General features: G+C 39.9%; 1 protein-coding gene across 4 annotated transcripts in view; it reads left to right on the plus strand.

The window, feature by feature from the left end:
• The window catches only part of IQCJ (IQ motif containing J), an 850,319-nt gene that overhangs the window by 372,167 nt on the left and 456,978 nt on the right, over positions 1-21,174 (plus strand). The gene's annotated exons all lie outside the window — the stretch shown is intronic.

A 21,174-nucleotide genomic window follows, 5' to 3' on the forward strand; every position in this document is an offset into this window, starting at 1 on the left:
CAAAAATTGTGTAGATGAGGAAAAGTAGATGTAGAATTTGAGCAATGGTGGGTTTTAAGTTCATTTCTCCAAATTTAAATCTTTTGCTTGCAATTACTCTATTCAATCTGAATACTATTTTATAAAAATTTTAAAGAAAAGAAGGAGGCTATTCAAATAATGAAGGTGACCATATGTCCTGGTTTTCCTAGGATACCTCTAGCTTAAGCCTGTTGCCTTGCATTGGGCATTAAGCTCAGCAATGGAGCTCCTCCCTCCCATCCATCAGTGTGTCCCATTGATTATCCTTTAGATGACGGGCAAGTTTTGCCACACAGAACAGTTAAAAATCTGAAATCTTGTTTGTAGTTTTAAATAAATGGACATTAAAGTCATTCTACTAGTAAGAATGGCAACTGACAACTTTACTGTCAGTTGTGAGTTACAAATATTGAATAACCAGCAAATAGTGAGGTAGTTATGAATCTGTTTAAATGGCAATAAATTGCAACTCGTCCAGGGTAAGGAGCAGTGGCTGCGCTTTGTGGGAGCAGTCGTGAAGAGATACCCTACGTCCAAGGTAAGAGAAATCCAAGTAAGATGGTAGATGTTGCTAGAGGGCATCAGAGGGCAGACACACTGAAACCATAATCAAAGAAAACTAGTCAATCACATGGACTACAGCCTTGTCTAACTCAGTGAAACTAAGCTATGCTATGTAGGGCCACCCAAGATGGGCAGGTCATGGTGGAGAGATCTGACAGAATGTGGTCCACTGGAGAAGGGAATGGCAAACCACTTCAGTATTCTTGCCTTGAGAGCCCATGAATAGTATGAAAAGCCAAAATGATAGGATACTGAAAGAGGAACTCCCCAGGTCAGTAGGTGCCCAATATGCTACTGGAGATCAGTGGAGAAATAACTCCAGAAAGAATGAAGGGATGGAGCCAAAGCAAAAACAATACCCAGTGGATGTCACTGTGATAGAAGCAAGGTCTGATGCTGTAAAGAGCAATATTGCGTAGGAACCTGGAATGTCAGGTCCATGAATCAAGGCAAATTGGAAGTGGTCAAACAGGAGATGGCAAGAGTGATCATCGACATTCTAGGAATCAGCGAACTAAAATGGACTGGAATGGGTGAATTTAACTCAGATGACCATTATATCTACTACTGTGGGCAAGAATCCCTCAGAAGAAATGGAGTAGCCATCATGGTCAACAAAAGAGTCCAAAATGCAGTACTTGGATGCAATCTCAAAAACGACAGGATGATCTCTGTTCATTTCCAAGGCAAACCATTCAATATCACAGTAATCCAAATCTATGCCCAACCAGTAATGCTGAAGAAGCTGAAGTTGAATGGTTCTATGAAGACCTACAAGACCTTTTAGAACTAGTACCCAAAAAAGATGTCCTTTTCATTATAGGGGACTGGAATGCAAAAGTAGGAAGTCAGGAAACACCTGGAGTAACAGGCAAATTTGGCCTTGGCATACAGAATGAAGCAGGGCAAAGGCTAATAGAGTTTTGCCAAGAGAATGCACTGGTCATTGCAAACACCCTCTTCCAACAACACAAGACAAGACTCTACACATGGACATCACCAGATGGTCAACACCGAAACCAGATTGATTATATTCTTTGCAGCCAAAGATGGAGAAGCTCTATACAGTCAGCAAAAACAAGGCCGGGAGCTGACTGTGTCTCAGATCATGAACTCCTTATTGCCAAATTCACTTAAATTGAAAAAAGTAGGGAAAACCACTAGACCATTCAGGTATGACCTAAATCAAATCCCTTATGATTATACAGTGGAAGTGAGAAATAGATTTAAGGGCCTAGATCTGATAGATAGAGTGCCTGATGAACTATGGAATGAGGTTCATGACATTGTACAGGAGACAGGAATCAAGACCATCCCCATGGAAAAGAAATACAAAAAAGCAAAATGGCTGTTTGGGGAGGCCTTACAAATAGCTATGAAAAGAAGAGAAGCAAAAAGCAAAGGAGAAAAGGAAAGATATAAGCATATGAATGCAGAGTTCCAAAGAATAGCTAGGAGGGATAAGAAAGCCTTCCTCAGCGATCAGTGCAAAGAAATAGAGGAAAACAACAGAATGGGAAAGACTAGAGATCTCTCCAAGAAAATTAGAGATACGAAGGGAACATTTCATGCAAAGATGGGCTCGATAAAGGACAGAAATGGTATGGACCTAACAGAAGCAGAAGATATTAAGAAGAGGTGGCAAAAATACACAGAAGAACTGTACAAAAAAGAGCTTCATGACCCAGATAATCACGATGGTGTGATCACTCATCTAGAGCCAGACATCCTGGAATGTGAAGTCAAGTGGGCCTTAGAAAGCGTCACTATGAACAAAGCTAGTGCAGGTGATGGAATTCCAGCTGAGCTATTTCAAATCCTGGAAGATGATGCTGTGAAAGTGCTGCACTCAATATGCCAGCAAATATGGAAAACTCAGCAGTGGCCACAGGACTGGAAAAGGTCAGTTTTCATTCCAATCCCAAAGAAAGGCAATGCCAAAGAATGCTCAAACTACCACGCAATTGCACTCATCTCACACGCTAGTAAAGTAATGCTCCAAATCCTCCAAGCCAGGCGTCAGCAATACATGAACCATGAACTTCCTGATGTTCAAGCTGGTTTTAGAAAAGGCAGAGGAACCAGAGATCAAATTGCCAACATCCTCTGGATCATCAAAAAAGCAAGAGAGTTCCAGTTCTATTTCTGTCTTATTGACTATGCCAAAGTCTGTGACTGTGTGGATTGCAATAAACTGTGGAAAATTCTGAAAGAGATGGGAATACCAGACCACCTGATCTGCCTCTTGAGAAACTTATATGCATGTCAGGAAGCAACAGTTAGAACTGGACATGGAACAACAGACTGGTTCCAAATAGGAAAAGGAGTACATGAAGGCTGTATATTGTTACCCTGCTTATTTAACTTATATGCAGAGTACATCATGAGAAACACTGGACTGGAAGAAGCATAAGCTGGAATCAAGATTGCTGAGAGAAATACCAATAACCTCACATATGCAGATGACACCACCCTTATGGCAGAAAGTGAAGAGGAACTAAAAAGCCTCTTGATGAAAGTGAAAGAGGTGAGTGAAAAAGTTGGCTTATAGCTCAACATTCAGAAAACGAAGATCATGGCATCCGGTCCCATCACTTCATGGGAAATAGATGGGGAAACAGCAGAAACAGTGTCAGACTTTATTTTCTGGGGCTCCAAAATCACTGCAGATGGTGACTGCAGTCATGAAATTAAAAGATGCTTACTCCTTGGAAGGAAAGTTATGACCAACCTAGATAGCATATTCAAAAGCAGAGACATTACTTTGCCAACAAAGGTCCATCTAGTCAAGGCTATGATTTTTCCAGTAGTCATGTATGGATGTGAGAGTTGGACTGTGAAGAAAGCTGAGCACCGAATAATTGATGCTTTTGAACTGTGGTGTTGGAGAAGACTCTTGAGAGTCCCTTGGACTGCAAGGAGATCCAACCAGTCCATTCTAAAGGAGATCAGCCCTGGGATTTCTTTGGAAGGAATGCTGCTAAAGCTGAAACTCCAGTACTTTGGCCACTTCATGTCAAGAGTTGATTCATTGGAAAAGACTCTGATGCTGGAAGGGATTGGGGGCAGGAGGAGAAGGGGACGACAGAGGATGAGATGGCTGGATGGCATCAACAACTAGATGGACATGAGTCTGGGTGAACCCCGGGAGTTGGTGGTGGACAAGGAGGCCTGGCGTGCTGTGATTCATGGGGTTGCAAATAGTCGGACACGACTGAGCGACTGAACTGAACTGAAGTGAAAGTGCATCTCTTTTCACTGTTTGAGCAGGCCAATGAGGTGTTTAGAAGGAAAGCACTAGTGTGGATCTTCAAGTTTCTATTTCTTTGCTTAATGGTTTTAGAAGGAATGCCATAGTGATGACACGCAATCTAGACAGAAAAGAGATAGAGATTTGAAAATTGTCACAGCTAGAGTCGAATCCTACAGCATGGTAGTGAAGACAGTGGAAAGAGTTGAAGGAGGCAGAGAAGTTCTAGTGTTGGACTGTGCGGGTAAAGTCAGCTGAGATTCAGCAGAAGAGTGTATAACTATAGAGAAAATAAATCAGATTTTTTTTTTCATTTTAGAAATAAAAGTTTGTTTTTTATTTCTTATGGATATATATTTAAATGCAGTTTGAGTAATACACAAGTTAGGATTAACATAAATAATTATACAATTCAAATTTGCATCCAGATTTTCTCCACTTTATATTACAAATTGAGAATCTTCCAGTGATACTGCACAATTTAAAAAATCTACACAGTAATCAAAGTAATGCCCTACATTTAATCATTGATTTCTCCAATTTAGATTTTAAATAAAAGCACAACCTGAATTAGATAGCGGATAAGACTAAGATACCCTGGAGTGCTAAATGGCAATCCACTTCAGTATTCTTGCCTGGAAAATTCCATGGACAGAGGAGCCTGGTGGGCTACAGTCCATGGGGTCACAAAGAATTGGACACAACTGAGTGACTGAGCACAAAACTAAGATGGCATACCCCAGGGTAGTCGTGCGTGAAACTCAGTGTAACTGCATGTTCCTTCATGTTTCTTTGTCTTATTGCATACTCTTTCTTAGATTAGGAACAACCATTCCCATCTCATCCACTGAACAAATTCTGAGCTGTCTTTTGAAAGGCAATGTGAAAAGTGAAAGTGTTCGTTCCTCAGTGGTGTCCAACTCTTTGTGACCCCCTAGACAGTAGCCTGCCAGGCTCATCTGTCCATGGAATTCTCCAGACAAGAGTATTGGAGTGGGTATCCATTCCCTTCTCCAGAGGATCTTCCAAACCTACATTGTGGGTAGATTCTTTAATGTCTGAGCTACCAGGGAAGCCCCAAAAGGCAATGTAGTATAGTGGTTTTAATCACTAACTTTGGAAGCAGAGAACTAACATTATCACTTTCCAGCTGTGTGATCCTAGGCAAGTTAATATCTGTATTAACTTCCTCTTCTTCCTCACCTGTAAAATGTGGGTCATGATAGTGCTTACACTTTGGGGTTCTTGTGAAGATGAAGTGAGTTAAATGTTTAGTATTTAGAATGAAACTTGGCTCCTGAGAAGCACTACGTTAATGTTAGCTGTTAATATTTAAAATTCAGCTTATAAACTTATTTCCTCTTGAGAGTACTTCCTGACTTCACTTCCAGGCAATCATAGGGAATCCTCCCAATAGACACTGTAACAGCTTGTCCTATGCTGTATACATTTATTTTATTTTCCAATTCAGTTTAAACTCCTTCCACCAAATATTAGGTCTTATAACTTTTTACATCTCACTGCCTAGCAGAATTTGTCTTGGTACTTGTTGCTCAATAAATATTTGTTGAATGAATCAAATAATGAATGATGGTGATTCACCTCTCCAGGTGTTTGAAAGGGATTTCTTAGGGAGTTGAAAATTCATTTTTAAAATTTATTTATTTACTTTGATTGGAGGATAATTGCTTTGCAATTTTTGCCATACATCAATATGAATCGGCCATAGATATACACGTGTCCCTTCCATCCTGACCCCCACATCCCACTTCCCTCCCGACTCTATCCCTCCAGGTTGTCGCAGGGCACTGGCTCTGGGTATCCTGCTTCATACATCAAACTTGCGCTGACAACTGGTAATGTATATGTCAATGCTATTCTCTCAAATCATCCCACCCTCTTCTCTCACTGTGTCCAAAAGTCTATTCTTTATGTCTGTATCTCCTTTGCTGCCCTGTACATAGAATCATTGGTTTTATCTTTCTAGATTCCATATATATGTGTTAATATATGGTATTTGTCTTTCTCTTTCTGACTTACTTCACTCTGTATGCTGCTGCTGCTACTGCTGCTAAGTATAATAGGCTCTAACTTCATCAACCTCATTAGAACTGAGTTCCTTTTTATAGCTGAGTAATATTCTGTTGTGTATATGTACCACAATTTCCTTATCCATTCATCTACCAATGGACATCTAAGTTGCTTCCATGTGGGAGATTTCTTAGGGAGTCATAGTGTTTTAGGGAGAAGCTAAGCCTACTTTAGTGGCAGAAGGCTCTGGAAAGAATTACTCTTCAACTACTGAAATCTGCACTTGCCTGCAACATACCATTAGACCAAAGGAATAAACTTTGCTGTTGCCACAGACAGTCTCCCACCTATGAAAGCCGGTTTTCAATTCTGATCTTGATTATTTTTAAGCTTGTTTTTTGCAAACTCCTAACTTGCTTTCTGTGACCCCCATTTTCTCTTCCTATTTTACTAGCTTGGGATGTTCCATCTATTCTGTGGGCTTCTCTTCTCCAACTCATTCTTTTTTTTTTTTTTTCAACTCATTCTTTAAATGTTCATGTTCTTAACAGCCATTTTTGTTCTTTAATTTTCATTTGACACACTTTTCCTGAGGAAACCCTTCCTTCCTATTTGTTGTTGTTGTTCATTCACTCAGTCGTGTCCAGCTCTTTGCAACCCCATGGATTGCAGCACACCAGGCTCCCCTGTCCTTCACTATCTCCTGGAGTTTGCTCAAACTCATGTTCATTGAGTTGGTGATGCCATTTAACCATCTCATCCTCCTGCCCACGTTCTTTCCCAGAATGAGGGTCTTTGTCAGTGAGTTGGTTCTTCGAATCAGGGGACCAAAGTATTGGAGCTTCAGCATCAGTCCTTCCAATGAATATTCAGGATCGATTCCCTTTAGAATTGACTGGTTTGGTCTCCTTGCAGTCCAAGGACTCTCAAGAGTCTTTTCCAATACCACAGTTCGAAAGCATCAATTCTTTGCCACTCAGCCTTCTTTATGGTTCAACTCTCACATCCATACAAGACTACTGGAAAAACCATAGCTTTGTCTATATGGACCTTTGTCAGCAAAGTGACATCCTTGCTTTTTAATATGCTGTCTTGGTTTGTCATAACTTTTATTTTTCTTTCCTATTACTACCTGCTGCTGCTGCTGCTAAGTCGCTTCAGTCGTGTCCGACCCTGTGCGACCCCATAAACGGCAGCCCACCAGGCTCCCCTGTCCCTGGGATTCTCCAGGCAAGAACACTGGAGGGGGCCATTTCCTTCTCCAATGCATGAAAGCGAAAAGTGAAAGTGAAGTCGCTCAGTCGTATCTGACTCCTAGCGACCCCCATGGACTGCAGCCTACCAGGCTCCTCCATCCATGGGATATTCTAGGCAAGAGTACTGGAGTGGGGTGCCATTGCCTTCTCCATATTACTACCTGCTGATTCCTAAATGTCTGTCTTTATCCTTGACTGTTCCTTGAGTTGCTGACCTGCCTTCTGGGCATATCTGTCTAGACCTTAAACTCAGCATGACCAGAACACAGTACTGGACTTATGATCACCTCTATGCCCACCTGAGCCTATCGTTTTACTCTCTCTTTGTTCATTCTTATTAATGACACTTGTTAATGGAGTAAAAAACCTGGGGATTATTATAGTCAACTCTCTTTTTCTCCTTGATTTGATCTGGGGCTGGTGCTAGCTGTTCGGCCTCCTGGAGTTCTCTTACCTGCATCCCGCATTCCCTGGATCCTCACTGCCATTGACCTAGTTCACTCCTCAACACATTTTGCTTGAACTATTTCAAGATCTTCCTATTAGGATCTTCACAGGATTCACTGGTTCTGCATGATTCTTAAGCTTAGTTTCTTGGCTTGATGCTTCTAATCAAATGGGTGTTTCAAATTCAAGCCTCTCACTTATATAGCACAGGTTTTAGGTCCTCATCTGTCAATGATGTCTCAATTTCACCATGTGGCCAAGGGCAGGCTGCTGGCAATGATCTCCCCTCACTCATTCACATACACCAAACCTTCTTTCTGGCTCACAGCCCATCGATGAGACCCTTTTCACCTTATCAGCAGGTCCTGTGCATTCACAAACATAAAAACCCACCTGCAAGGCAGGCACTAACCCAGTTTTTCTGGGAGCACCACAATTTCAACTCTGGCCTGTAGCTTTGGCTATCGTTTCCTTCTTTGTTTCTGGTAACCGGAGTTTTTCCTTTCTTAGTTTTGAGCTTGGCTATGAACCTACAATTTTTTTTTTTTTTTTAAAGTCTGTTCCGCAGATCCATGTGTTTGGAGTCAGAGGAGGTATTGCTATCCCTTTTCAGCCTGCCACACTGAAGGGAAGTCGGTTGTTAAAAAATAACTTCAAAAGAAGTTACAATAGCCCTCATTCCAATTTCCAAATGAACACATTAATGATTTTATTTAATTCATTAATGAGAAAACCAGCAAAGTTGAAAAACACCCATTATAGAACAGGAATATTAAATATGAATGTGCAAATGAAACGGAGGTAAACTTGGTTTCTATAGTGCAGAAAGGTCAACTAAACCTTTCCTGGACAGGACAGAGTCTGCAGGTGGGACTTATTTTGCATTGTTGTCAGTTATCTACAATTTACAGAGTTGTGAAGTACCTCAAAGGCAATGAACAGCTAGAGCAGATAAACTAGAGGGTGTCTGGATTAGATAATGTATAGTTTTCCACTGAAGCCCAATTTCCGCCTACAGTTAGCAGTAATTATTTGTCTTGTGTTTCAGGTTTCTCTCAGGAATAGGGGCTGGGTTCAGGTCACACTTCCAGGTTCTAGAACATCTTACATTTCTTAGAAATAACTCAGTAACTACAGATGGAATGAGTAAATGTGTTTCATATAGATTCTGAAGGATTTTCTCCCTTCCATTAAAGAGGGAGAGAAAAAAAATACACACATATATATTTATGTCATATATATGACTCAGAAAAGGAACTGAGAAGCTTCTGTCCTCCACCCTACTCTCTCTCCATGTGCATGCGTGTATGAAGAAAGAATACTGGAGTGGGTTGCCATGACCTCCTCTAGGGGAACTTCCTGACCCAGGAATCAAACCTGCATCTCTTATGTTTCTTGCATTGGCAGGCAGGTTCTTTACCACTAGCACCTCTGGGGAAGCCCCTGCTTGCTCCGTGAGTTCAGGCATTCACGGGCACCTTCTCTGCACAGGTGTCCTGTGACAGCAATGCATCACATTGTTATGAGTGAACATCAAAAAAGATCCCCCTTTTTCAGTTGTCAACCAGGTGTAATTTAAGGCATTTTTGCCAAAGTATCTTCCTATTAATAAATAATGCTAGTTCTCCTCCTTTAATACATGTAAAGAAAATTCCTAATTACTTTCTTTTCAGATGCCTCTGCATCTGAATTGCTTAATGGCTGCTGCCCTTTAGGTCCTGCCTTATCACGGGGATTTTAGGGGCCTTGCCAGCAACACAATCAGTCAGGTAATTTGCATGAATAGTTCTTTAATAAACATCCAGCCCCCTTATCACTGTTCCCTGCAGGATCCTCATTAGTCAGTAACCTAATTCAAGCTTGAAAGATTTCCATTATGGTGCCCTTTGTTTCCTGCCCATTGCCTAATTTTCTGTTCAGCAGGACATTTTTTCTGCAGTCCATGACTTGTTTCTTGACTGACATATATGATTTTTTTTTCCTCAAAATAAATGAGTGCATACATGCACACAGTCCATTTCCCATCAATGGTGAATTCATTTAGGCAATACGATAAAATGTCAGAGGGGTGTTATCCAAACAGCCCCTAAAGTTAGCTTTAAAACCAAAATAGAGTGACTTGGGAAAAATAGCAGTCAGTAACTTGACTGTGGGTATATGTGAAGGTAAATAGACAATCCAAATAGCAATATCAATTTAATCATTGAATTAATAGTTGCCATTTCACCAGTTTAAGAACTCGATTATCTCTCCCTTTTTTGCCTAACAAATTCGGGATGAAATAGTTATCTAAATTGGAATAGATCACTTACTAGAAAAGTTTGGAATATTTCAAAACTCTAGAATCTTACACAGAGAGCTAAGCCAGTAATTTTCACCCCTGACTGCATTTTACCATCACCTAGGAAGGTTCGACGGAGAAGGCAATGGCACCTCACTCCAGTACTCTTGCCTGGAAAATCCCATGGATTGAGGAGCCTGGTAGGCTTCAGTCCATGGGGTCGCTAAGAGGCGGACACGACTGAGCGACTTCACTTTCACTTTTTCACTTTCATGCATTGGAGAAGGAAATGGCAACCCACTCCAGTGTTCTTGCCTGGAGAATCCCAGGGACGGGGGACCCTCGTGGGCTGACATCTATAGGGTCACACAGAGTTGGACACGACTGAAGTGACTTAGCAGCAATAGCTTCAGGAAGGTTCGAAAACGTATGAGTGAACTGTTTCCATCCATAGATACTCAGTTTTAATTGGTTTGAGATGAGGCTTGGGAATAGGTAATTTTCAAAAACTCCCTAGGCAATTCTTTACATGTATATATAATTTTATTTATTTATTTTGGGCCGTGCTGGGTCTTCGTTGCTGTGTGGGCTTCTCTAGTTGTGGTGACAGGGGGTTACTCTTTAGTTGCCTAATTGCTGTGCCCAGGCTTTTCATTGCGGTGGCTTCCCTTGTTTTGGAGCACAGGCTCCGTACACAAACTTCAGTAGTCGAGGCTCGCTGACTCTAGAGCACAGACTCAAGAGCTGTGGCTTCCGGGCTTAGTTGTCCCAGGCATGTGGGATCTTCCCGGATCAGGGATCAAACCTGTGTCTCTTGCATTGGCAGGCAGATTATTTACCCCTGAGCCACCAGGGAAACCCCCTTCTCTAGGTAATTCTAATGTCCAACCAGGGTTGAAAACCTCTAGAAATTTTGCTCAGTAGAACTCTTATAAATAACACTAAATTGTGCTTTCTTTATTGTTGGATGATTGAGTTGTCATCTAGATTTCAAGATGGTCCTTCAAGACACTTTTCTTTAGAAAAATAAAATATCTTTTGTGTTTGCTGAGCATTTATGACATGCTTGGCTGAATTGCATCATGATGGCTTAAAAGTTTGTGAGATGTATAATTTCTGTCATGTAAGAATCCGGAGCATGAATTCTCTCTCAATCTCTGTTACTTAGGAACAATGATCTTGAATTTGCATATTGTACTAAAAGCAGGATTCAACTTTCTGGATTCCAGTGAATTGAGAGAGAGTAACTTTTAAACCAAGATACTGTCCTTTCTGGACACATTCTGTCTTTGCTACAGGAATGCTTAATTCCCACTGCTCTCTTGTCTTCTCTTTTCTCTGCCTGTCCCAGATCACAGCCTCTTCCCTTAATTCCTCCATTTACTTGTCCAACTCCTTTTGCTTTTCAGACCCTAGCTGAGGGATTTCCTTCCTCAAGTAGTCTTTCTCAACTGCCCCTTCACCCCTTCTGCATCCCCATAAGCACTTCCAGAGCCTGTGTGTTGAAGCATGGACCCTCAGTCACACTGACCTCTTTTCTTACTTGAATCTCCTTCTAGAAAACTCTGATGACAAGGGCTGTGTTCTCTTCCTAGTACAGCTTTGGTGGCAGTCACTGTTCCAAGCACTTGCCTTGGATTGATTATATAATCAATACATGGAAGTCTTAAAAACAACCCTATATGGTAGTTGTTGCTATTATTACCATTTTAAACACGATGAAGCAAAAAGGTTAAGTAACTTGAATATTTCAGTTCATATAGCTAGCAAGAAGAGTTACTGGGATTTGAACCCAGGTAATCTGGCTCTGGGTTCTGAGTTCTTAATGAATAGCTGAATAAACAAGTATACTTGAACTAGTACAGAGTTACAGATGCCAAGAGGCACCATGAGTGGCTTTCACTTAGGTGTGCTCTAAGTGAGTATGCTGAATTATTGAGATAGTAATAATCACATTTCACCAAAGAGAAATTGTGTGTATGTGTGTGTGTTTCTGTGTGTGTGAGAAAGAGAGTGGGGAGGTAAGATGGAGAGAAAGATAACATATTATCAGAAATTTAAATACACAAGATGCAAGATTATGACAAGTCAGTCAATGGGATGACTCAGGAGCGGTCAGAAATGTAAATATGCAATACTGTGTCACAAGCTTTTGAATCAGCTTGTCTTTGTCTTTTGTATAATAAGAGAGGACAAGAAGTAGTGTCAGAATCTACCTGTGGCTTAACTGGACCATTTGAAAATCCCTAGGTGACCTAGCATGGGGAAAAGGATTTGAGAGTTCACAAGACTCAGAGCTGTTTATATTGTCAGTGGGGTAAATAACAAAGTAGGCATAATTTTCTATTTCAAACTTTATTTCAGAGTTGTATGGATTGAAACTTTTTATTAGTTTTCCATTGCTGTTGTAATGAATAATTATAAACTTAGTGGCTTAAACAACACAAATTTATTATCTTGTCTACCTGATGGTCAGAAGTCTGAAATAAGTGGGTTTTACTGAGCTACAATCAAGTGTACAGAAGCCTGCATCCCTTCTACAGGCTCTCAAAGAGAGCCTGTCCCCTCCTTCTAGAGACTGCCAGTGTTCCTTGGCTCCTGGCCCCTTCCTCAATCTTCAGTGCCCTCAGCAGAGCATCATCAAATCTCCATTCTCACTTTGACTCTATTTCCTTCCTATAAGGATGCATGTGATTACATTAGCCCATCTGGATAATTGGTCTTCCTTCAGTGGTAAAGAATCCGCCTGCTAATTCAAGAGATGTAGGAGACTCGGGTTTGATCCCTGAGTTGGGAAGATCTCCGAGAGGAGGAAATGGCAATGCACTCCAGTATTCTTGCCTGAAAATTTCTATGGACAGAGGGGACTGGCAGGCTACAGTCCATGGGTCACAAACAGTCTGACACTATTGAGTAACTGAGCACATACCTGGATAATCTGCAATAATCCCCCCATCTCAAGACTCTTAATCACATCTGTACTGACCCTTTTGCTATGTAAGGGAACACAGATTCCAGGAACATCATTCAGGGTGGGGACCATTATTCTGTCTATGATGACTATTAATGATCTCTAAGAAAAGCATGAGTAGCCAAAGGACATCCGGTTGAGGGCATTGTAGAAAATAAATCCAAAGACTCAGATTTTTTTATTCAAACTTACGATGTAAAAAGAAACTACTTTTAAAAAGAATTGAGTTGCAGAAATGGTGGGAGGAAGTCTTCCCAGTTAGAAGCTTGGGACTATCCTATCTCAGTTCAGTACATATCAAAGTTACTGGCCTTCTATACATGAGACTAGACTAGGACCCCACATCCTCTGACCTGCAGTTAAAAAAGAGGACCACCTCTAGATGTATAAGAGAGATAAGACTATCTGGTGCTTAACAGAGGAGGTAGAGGTAAATTTTGTAGTCATCAATGAGCAAACTTCAAAAAGGTTATTTGAGAAAGAGTCAACTCCAGATCTTTCAAAAGGATCACAAGGTTTTTCCAATAAAGCATTAAGGGTCTCTCCTTTGCTAGAGACTTTAATTTTTTTTTTTTTTTTTCTCTAACTGTACTGGCTTGTATCCCTGACATAATGGAATGGCTGATCTCATCAGGATATACACATAGGCTTGCTCATATTTCTATATATGAGAAGTGACTTTTGGTCTAAGCTAAAACAACTTCTTTATAACTTCCAGTTCACATACAAGTTTGCAATATTCTCCAGTTGTTGGTCCCATGGGATGAGGCCCTCGATGAGTGAAAGTGGAAGGCTAGTTAAATGGGATGCTTTCCTCTGCACTCAGGAATATCTATGGAGCAATTTAACGGGTTTCTCTTTGCCCTTTATGTTTTTTGAAATTTTTCTCTGTTGAGGCATGAATAAATCCTAATGGACAAGAAGTGAGTCTACAGCAGGTCTGTTTCATTCTTTGTATGTCTCAGATTTCCATGACATATGCTCCCCGATATTTCCTTTTTCACTCTCACATTAGACTTTGAGAGGCAGCCTCCGTAGCAGATTAAAAATGGGAGAAGACTATGGGATTGAAGTCAATGCATAGTTCTCTATGGTCTCTGTTTTGGTCTTAGTTTTGCAACCCTCTTCCCCTGAAAAAATTCCTTTTCTGACGCCCTAAGGCCCTAGGTGAATGTGTTTGGAGATAGGGCCTTTAAAGAGGTATGCGGGCATACTAAATCACTTCAATCGTGTCAGACTCTTTGTAACCCTATGGACTGTAGCCCGACAGGCTTCTCTGTCTGTGGGATTCTCCCGGCAAGAATACTGGAGAATCAGAGAGCTTTTCTTGTATCTGCTTCATCTCAGCTGCTTTCAGCTTAATAATTAAAATGTCAAAGTGGCATATTTGGGGGTAATATTCCCTTCCTCAGGGGATCTTTCTGACCAGGGATTGAAACCACAACTCTTATGTCTCCTGCATTGGTTGTCATGTTCTTTACTACTAGCACCACCTGGGAATCCCTTTAACGACATCAGTTCAGTTCAGTTCAGTTGCTTAGTCGTGTCCAACTCTTTGTGATCCCATGAATTGCAGCACACCAGGCCTCCTTGTCTACCAGCAACTCCCGGAGTTCACCCAAACTCATGTCCATTGAGTTGGTGATGCCATCCAGCCATCTCATCCTCTGTCGTCCCCTTCTCCTCCTGCCCCCAATCCCTTCCAGCATCAGAGTCTTTTCCAATGAGTCAACTCTTTGCATGAGGTGGCCAAAGTACTGGAGTTTCAGCTTTAGCATCATTCCTTCCAAAGAACACCCAGGGCTGATCTCCTTTGGAATGGACTGGTTGGATCTCCTTTAACGACATAATTGAGGTTAAATGAGGTCATTAGGATGGAGGCCCTAATCCAATAGGACTAGTGTCCTTATAAGAGCAGAAAGAAATACTAGGGAAGTGTATACATAGAGAAAAGTACATGTGAGGACATAGCAAGAGGAGATGTCTCGGGAGAAACCAACCCTGTTGGGACCTTGATCTTGAACTTCCAGCCTCCAGAACTATGAGAAAATACATTTTGTTGGCTGAACCACCCAGTCTACATATTTTGCTTTGGGAGTCCCAGAAAACAGATACACTCTCTTATTTCTAGTCATGAAACGTCTGAACTGGAAACACTTCAGGTAATATCAAAGGGTGGCTGCTCCATTGGCCTGGGTCCCAACCTCAGCACAGCAAAGACAGCAGCTCAACAGTGGATCTGTGATGAATGTGGAACACAGGCGAAAACTTTAACTCTGTGGGTTTGGAACACTAAGATTTGGGGCTGCATATCCTGGCTGCTGACTATGGTGGTGGTTATTTTCATCTTCAGTATTGGAAAATAAAGTTGATAGTTTAGGTGACTTGCCCAAGTTCTTCTGTGTCCTGAACTAAAGCTTCCATTTCTGTACTAGACTCCTTCCTTAGCAGTTGTCATTTACATGTTTGGTTTGTAGGGGAGGGAAAAAAATCTTTTTCCTCTGCTTCTTTTAGATTCTCAGACATGGGTGCCTTTATTAGATTGACAAAAGACAGAGTAACAAATGAGTGAATATCAAATAAGTTGATTAACATGTGCATTACATAGACATGCGGGAGCACTCAGCAATGAGTAATTCGAAGGAGTGCTTAGAACCTGGGTTTCATAGCATCTTAACAAAAGAACAATACATTTTTTAGAGAACACAAGAGAGGAAAGGAACTTTGAGTTTCTAGGGCAGCAAACTGTGAAAGTAGTAAATGTATGATGGGACTAATGGTAGATAAGTGCTAGTTTCAGCAAGATGTGTTATGTAGATTCCTCTGCACTGATAAAGGTCCAGAATTGTCTCTGGAGATTAATGCCTGTCCTTCCTGGTGAAAAGGGGAGGGGAGGTACCTTTATAAATTTATGTCTTGCTTTAAGGCAAGTAGGAAAGGTCAGAGAGCTTTTCTTGTATCTGCTTCATCTCAGCTGCTTTCAGCTCAATAATTAAAATGTCAAAGAGGCATATTTAGGATAGCATATTGTGCTACCCTTCAATTTCTTTCAGAATTTGAAAGACCTAATGATATAAAGGAAAAATCTGTTATAGAGAGCATAACAGTCAGGTTGCCAACATTTGAAAGGTTATTTAGAATAATCCAGCAGAGAGCAGGTAAATTAGGAAGTCAGAAACAACAACACCTGGGTTTTGTTTTTGTATCTTTCAGATTTCAAACAGAATGTGACATTATTTATAGTCTTGAAGTGAGAACATGTCTGAATTCAAATGCCCACCCTTCTGTGTAATCTTAGACAAGTATTTAACCTTTCAGAGTGTTAGTGTCTTCCTCTTTAAAATAATGATGATTGAAATAGTGTCATAGGCTTGTGGGGGAGAATTTGGTTGTGTCATAAATGTAAGGTTCCTGATATAGGATAGATGCACCATTAACTTCCAGACACCTTCTCCAGTACCACAGATGCTTAACAAGAGACCTTCAAGAATTACATAATGCTTTTCTGAAAAGTTGTTCTTAAAATTGTATCTCAGCCCTAGAATTCTGAAGGAAAAAGCCTGAAGGTGATTGTGTCTAACAGTTTTCCTACAGAAAGTGAAGTGATTATAAATTGCAACAAGTTTTTCTAAGTAGAGACAAACACTGGGGCTTTAAAAGGCACAGACTTTCTTCTTCTCACAGACTTCATGGAGATATGAATATAGAATGCATGTCAGCTTTCTATTTGGTCCAGATTCTTCCAAATGACAAAAAAACCCTGCTGTCTCAGTCTCTTAAGCCAGACCACAGTCGCTATTAAGAGAAGTTTCTACTCTATTCATTCTTTCCAATCTGGTGGGCTTATCCTAGATCCAGCCTCTCTGCCAGGGATATGACAGAGCCCAAGAAAGAATTGAAAATAAAGAAAGAAACAATTTTAGGATTGAACACAAAACTAGAAGACACATGAGTGAATAAGTACACAGTCCCATAAGAGAAATAAAAAAGTGAAAAAGAGAAAAATGCTTAAAATCCAAAAGAAATGGAAGAGGAAAAAAAAAGATTTAAGAGAATATGACAAATACTTAGGACACGCAAGAAAGGTCTAACATACTCAATCCCTAAAGAAGAAAATGAAATCAAGGAAACCAAATAACAGAATTATAATTCATGAGGAAATTTTGCTGAAATAATTACTTGTAACTATATATTGAAAGAGAATCCTGTGTACCCAAACCTATCAATCCATAATGTCAAATACTACGATATATTCTAGTGAACTTTTTCAACTAAAAAGAAAAAGAAAAATAGCCATTGAATATCTAGGCAGGAAGAACATGTGATTTACAAGGGAAAAAAGTTAGATTACCTTTAGATTTTTTATTAGGTCCAAGGAAAATGGAGTAACATATTTAAGAGATTAAAAAAAAAAAAGTATGCCAAAGACTTTATGTATTTGAAAGAAATTTTCCAAATGTAAGATACTCTGTAGGGGACGAAAAAGCCTTTCCTCTACCTCCAAGTTAGTTAGCTGGGGCTTGGAATAAACTGATAACAGGTAGATTAACAGGAAAAAAAATGACCATTACTATAAACAACATTTATTAATTTTAATATGACATACACAGAGGTATCACAAGAGAAAGTAAATACTCTAAAAGCAGTGAGCTTTCAGAGTTTCTATAGCATCATAATAGGGGAAGGGGAGGGGATTGATTTTTAGGGAGGATGAATGGACCCTTAGAAAACTGGCTGGGAGAGGTGGTCGTTTGTGATCAAGTTGCGTGTGGTGTGGGCATTGCATCTGCTCTCCTGTAATGGTCAATAAACCTCCCAGGGAAGGGATTTGTGGCAATCAAGTTCCTTTTGGAGGATCTGTCTTTAAGCAGATAAGAGGAGTTCAGAGAAACCCTATCCCTACTTTTGCTATTTTTCAACTTCCTTGAGCTCAAAATAATCGATGTAACAAGCAACACATTTTGGTGTGGCATGAGCTAAACTTCTTCAAACTCTTACAGACATATAAGAACTTAGGGGATTTTGTTTCTAAGAGGAATTTACTAGAGAAAAAACTTCAGAGAACCAAACTGATTAGAGAGATGCAAGCTGAGGGCATGGTGGTCTTTATTAAACATAAACTCACTGAATAATTAAGATTAAGATCAGGATCAAAAAAGATAGAATATAGTATACAATGACCACAGGCAACAATGTAGATATAATAGAGCTATTTAAAGAAGTGAGGGATCAAAATGAGGATGACATACGTAAAAATCTAATTATTTTTGGTAATTGTAGTGAGTGGTAGTGGTATTAGTAACATTACATGTGTAAGTTCTTCTGTGTATAATGTTATTATGGAGTGAGTAATTATGCAGGATTCTATTATCTCCTATGTCATTGAGACCAGACTTCAGTGTGAGAGATGGAAATAGAGACATTTATGAAAGAGGTTAAGTTAAAACTCTGCAGTCCTTAAATTGAATTGGAAATCTCAGTGGGAGCCCGTGAGGTATTTTATTATATATCCTATCTCAGTCTACTGAAAAGTACTTGAAATAATGACCAGTGCAGTGATAATGAGCATTCCTACTGCCCAGATGATGATATTAAAATACCATTTCCCACTAAAAGAAACCAGGGCTTCTTGAAGAAATGGCTGATTCCTGGTTTGTGGCAGGAAATATATAAGTCTGGATTATTTTGTCAGAGCAAACAGCCAGGAAGCTATCAGAGATTACAGGGCTGTATCAGAAGGACACAGGAGCCAGTTTCAAGGGGGTTCTCAATGCTCCATAATGGAACAATTTGAGTGTTAATAATAAGAAACACAACAAAAATTAAAATATGTAATATTTAATAATAAGGAAAAAAACGATTTAAGTTCATGAATTCCTAGTAAGGTTAGAAAAATAACTGGCCACGTTTGCAGGATGACAGAGAACCACTTCATCTTAAAAACTGTTAAAATAATCAAAATTTACTTTCCTATATCAATCTACTAGTGGGTAAGCAAATAGTAAGGGAAAGTTTCTTTATAAAATTATTTTGTATATTAAATACAATAAAATAATTTAATTAGTACACAATCATTTTGCAACTCACTCCCCAAAATTAATGGATGTAGACTAAGCAGTCTGGCTCAGTGATAAAGAATCCACCTGCCAACACTAGAGACACAGGAGATGTGGGTTCAATCCCTGGGTGGGGAGAAGGAAATGACAACCCACTTCAGTATTCTTGCCTGGAAAGTCCCATGGACAGAGGACCCTGCTGGGCTACAGTCCATGGGGTCACAAAGAGTCAGACATGACTGAGCAACTGTGCAGACTAAGCACTAAGCTTTAGTGGTTACTATCATCAGAGATACATCAGACCATGATGAACCTCCTGATGAGAGGAAACACAACCACCTAACTGTATGCCTGGAGGACCAAACTAAAATCTGATGACGTCTCTGGATCCAACTGTATGCACAAATTCATCATGACCATATAAATCAGTAAAATCCAGACTAGGAAACTCTGTAATTCAACTTGCCTGAGTTTCTCAGCAAACACACTTGTAGGAAAAGAAAGAGATAAAGGGAGAATCTGTAAACTAAAAAAAAATCAAGTACATATCAAAAAAATTTTAATGGGCAAAACAAAGTATTGGCAAGGATGCAGAGAAATAGGCTAACTCCTGTACCTCTGGTGGGAATGTAAAATAGCACAGTCACTCTGGATGACAGTTCCAACAGTTTCTTCTAAAATTAAAAATGCACCAATCATACGACCCAGAAATTGCATTCTTTGGCATTTATCCTAGAGAAGTAAAAAGTTATGTTTATACAGACATTTATATATAAATGTGCATAGCAGCTTTATTCATAATAGTCAGAAATTGGAAACAATCTAAATGTTCTTCAATGGATGACTGGTTGAACAAACTGCAATATGTCCATACTGTGGAATACTACTCAACAATAAAATGGAACAACACATAAAGAATCTGCCTGCAGTGTGGGAGACCTGGGTTTGATCCCAGGGTTGGGAAGATCACCGGCAGGAGGGCACGGCAACCCTCTCCAGTATTCTTGCCTGGAGAATCCCATGGGCAGAGGAGCCTAGTGGGCTGTAGTCTGTGGTGTTGCAAAGAGTTGGACATGACTGAGCAACTAAGCACAGCACAGCATTCAACAATAAAATGGAACAGTACTATCAATACACACTACAACATGAATAGACCTCAAGGATATTATGTTATGTGATAAATACTCTCAAAAATTTATACGACTTATGGATGCATTCAGGAATATTCTGGGAAGAAATTATGGAAATGGAAAACAGATTGCTAGTTGGCAGGAGCAGGACTGGGAAGAGGAAGAGATGGCTGTGGCTAAAAAGGGGCACATAAGGGAGCCTTGTGGTGATTAACAGGTATCCTGATTGTGGAGGTCACTGCACAAAGCTATATGTGTGATAAATACTGCATAGTGCTATAAATACATACACACATAAATGAGTGAATATAAAATTGATTAAATTTGAATAAGTTCTGTGAATTGTATAATGTCAATTTCACAGTGCTCCTAGTGCACCATAGTTATTCAAGATGCTAATAAGGGAGAGTGAAGGGTGCATGAAACCACATTGTAAATTTTTTGTAATTCCCTGAGAATCTATAATTATTTCTCAAAAAGTGTTAAAAATAGGCAAAGTTAGACCATAGTGGTTAAGTCTGTACAACTGGATGAGAAAACTATCGCAAAATGAGAGGAAGTGGCTCCTATGTAAGTTATGGTGAAGGTGGTTCTGGAGGGAGTGAGGAGGGAGTTGTAATCAGAATGGACATGTGAAGGGGCTTCTGACATGTTTCGTGAAGTTCTCTTTCTTAGGAGATAGTGATAGGAATATACATAATAACAATTCACCAACTTTACCTTTTTGTGCAAGTGTTGTGTCTGTGGTGTGCATGTTCATACTTGTGTGCCTTCTCTGGATGTGCTTTTGTTTGTGGAGCAGAGGAAGAGGTGAACAGGGACCATTTAAGCACACACAGTAGATTGCATTCAGCTAATACTAGACAGCTGCTGAAATCGGAAGGCTTAATGAGCTGGTGTGACAGTCTTAGGTTTACGTCTCTGCATTAACAGGGAAAACCTCCAGATGATCCAGGTTTAAGTAATAGGATGCATTCTGAATGGTTAAAATTAGATTATTTTGGTAGCAATGAATGTAGACAACACCATGCTTCACCTTGAGAATGCATGTTTTTAAAGATATCAGGAAATCCATAGTTTTGGCTGTGGTGAATTATAACTTAATGAATTTGCAATTATCATAAATTATTAAGCCACCACAAAATTGCAGCTAATTGGATTCCAAGG

The sequence above is a fragment of the Bos grunniens genome, chromosome 1 (assembly GCF_055505025.1).
Source record: "Bos grunniens cultivar Pamir isolate PY7600 chromosome 1, Bosgru_T2T1.0, whole genome shotgun sequence".
Lineage (NCBI taxonomy): Eukaryota > Metazoa > Chordata > Mammalia > Artiodactyla > Bovidae > Bos > Bos grunniens.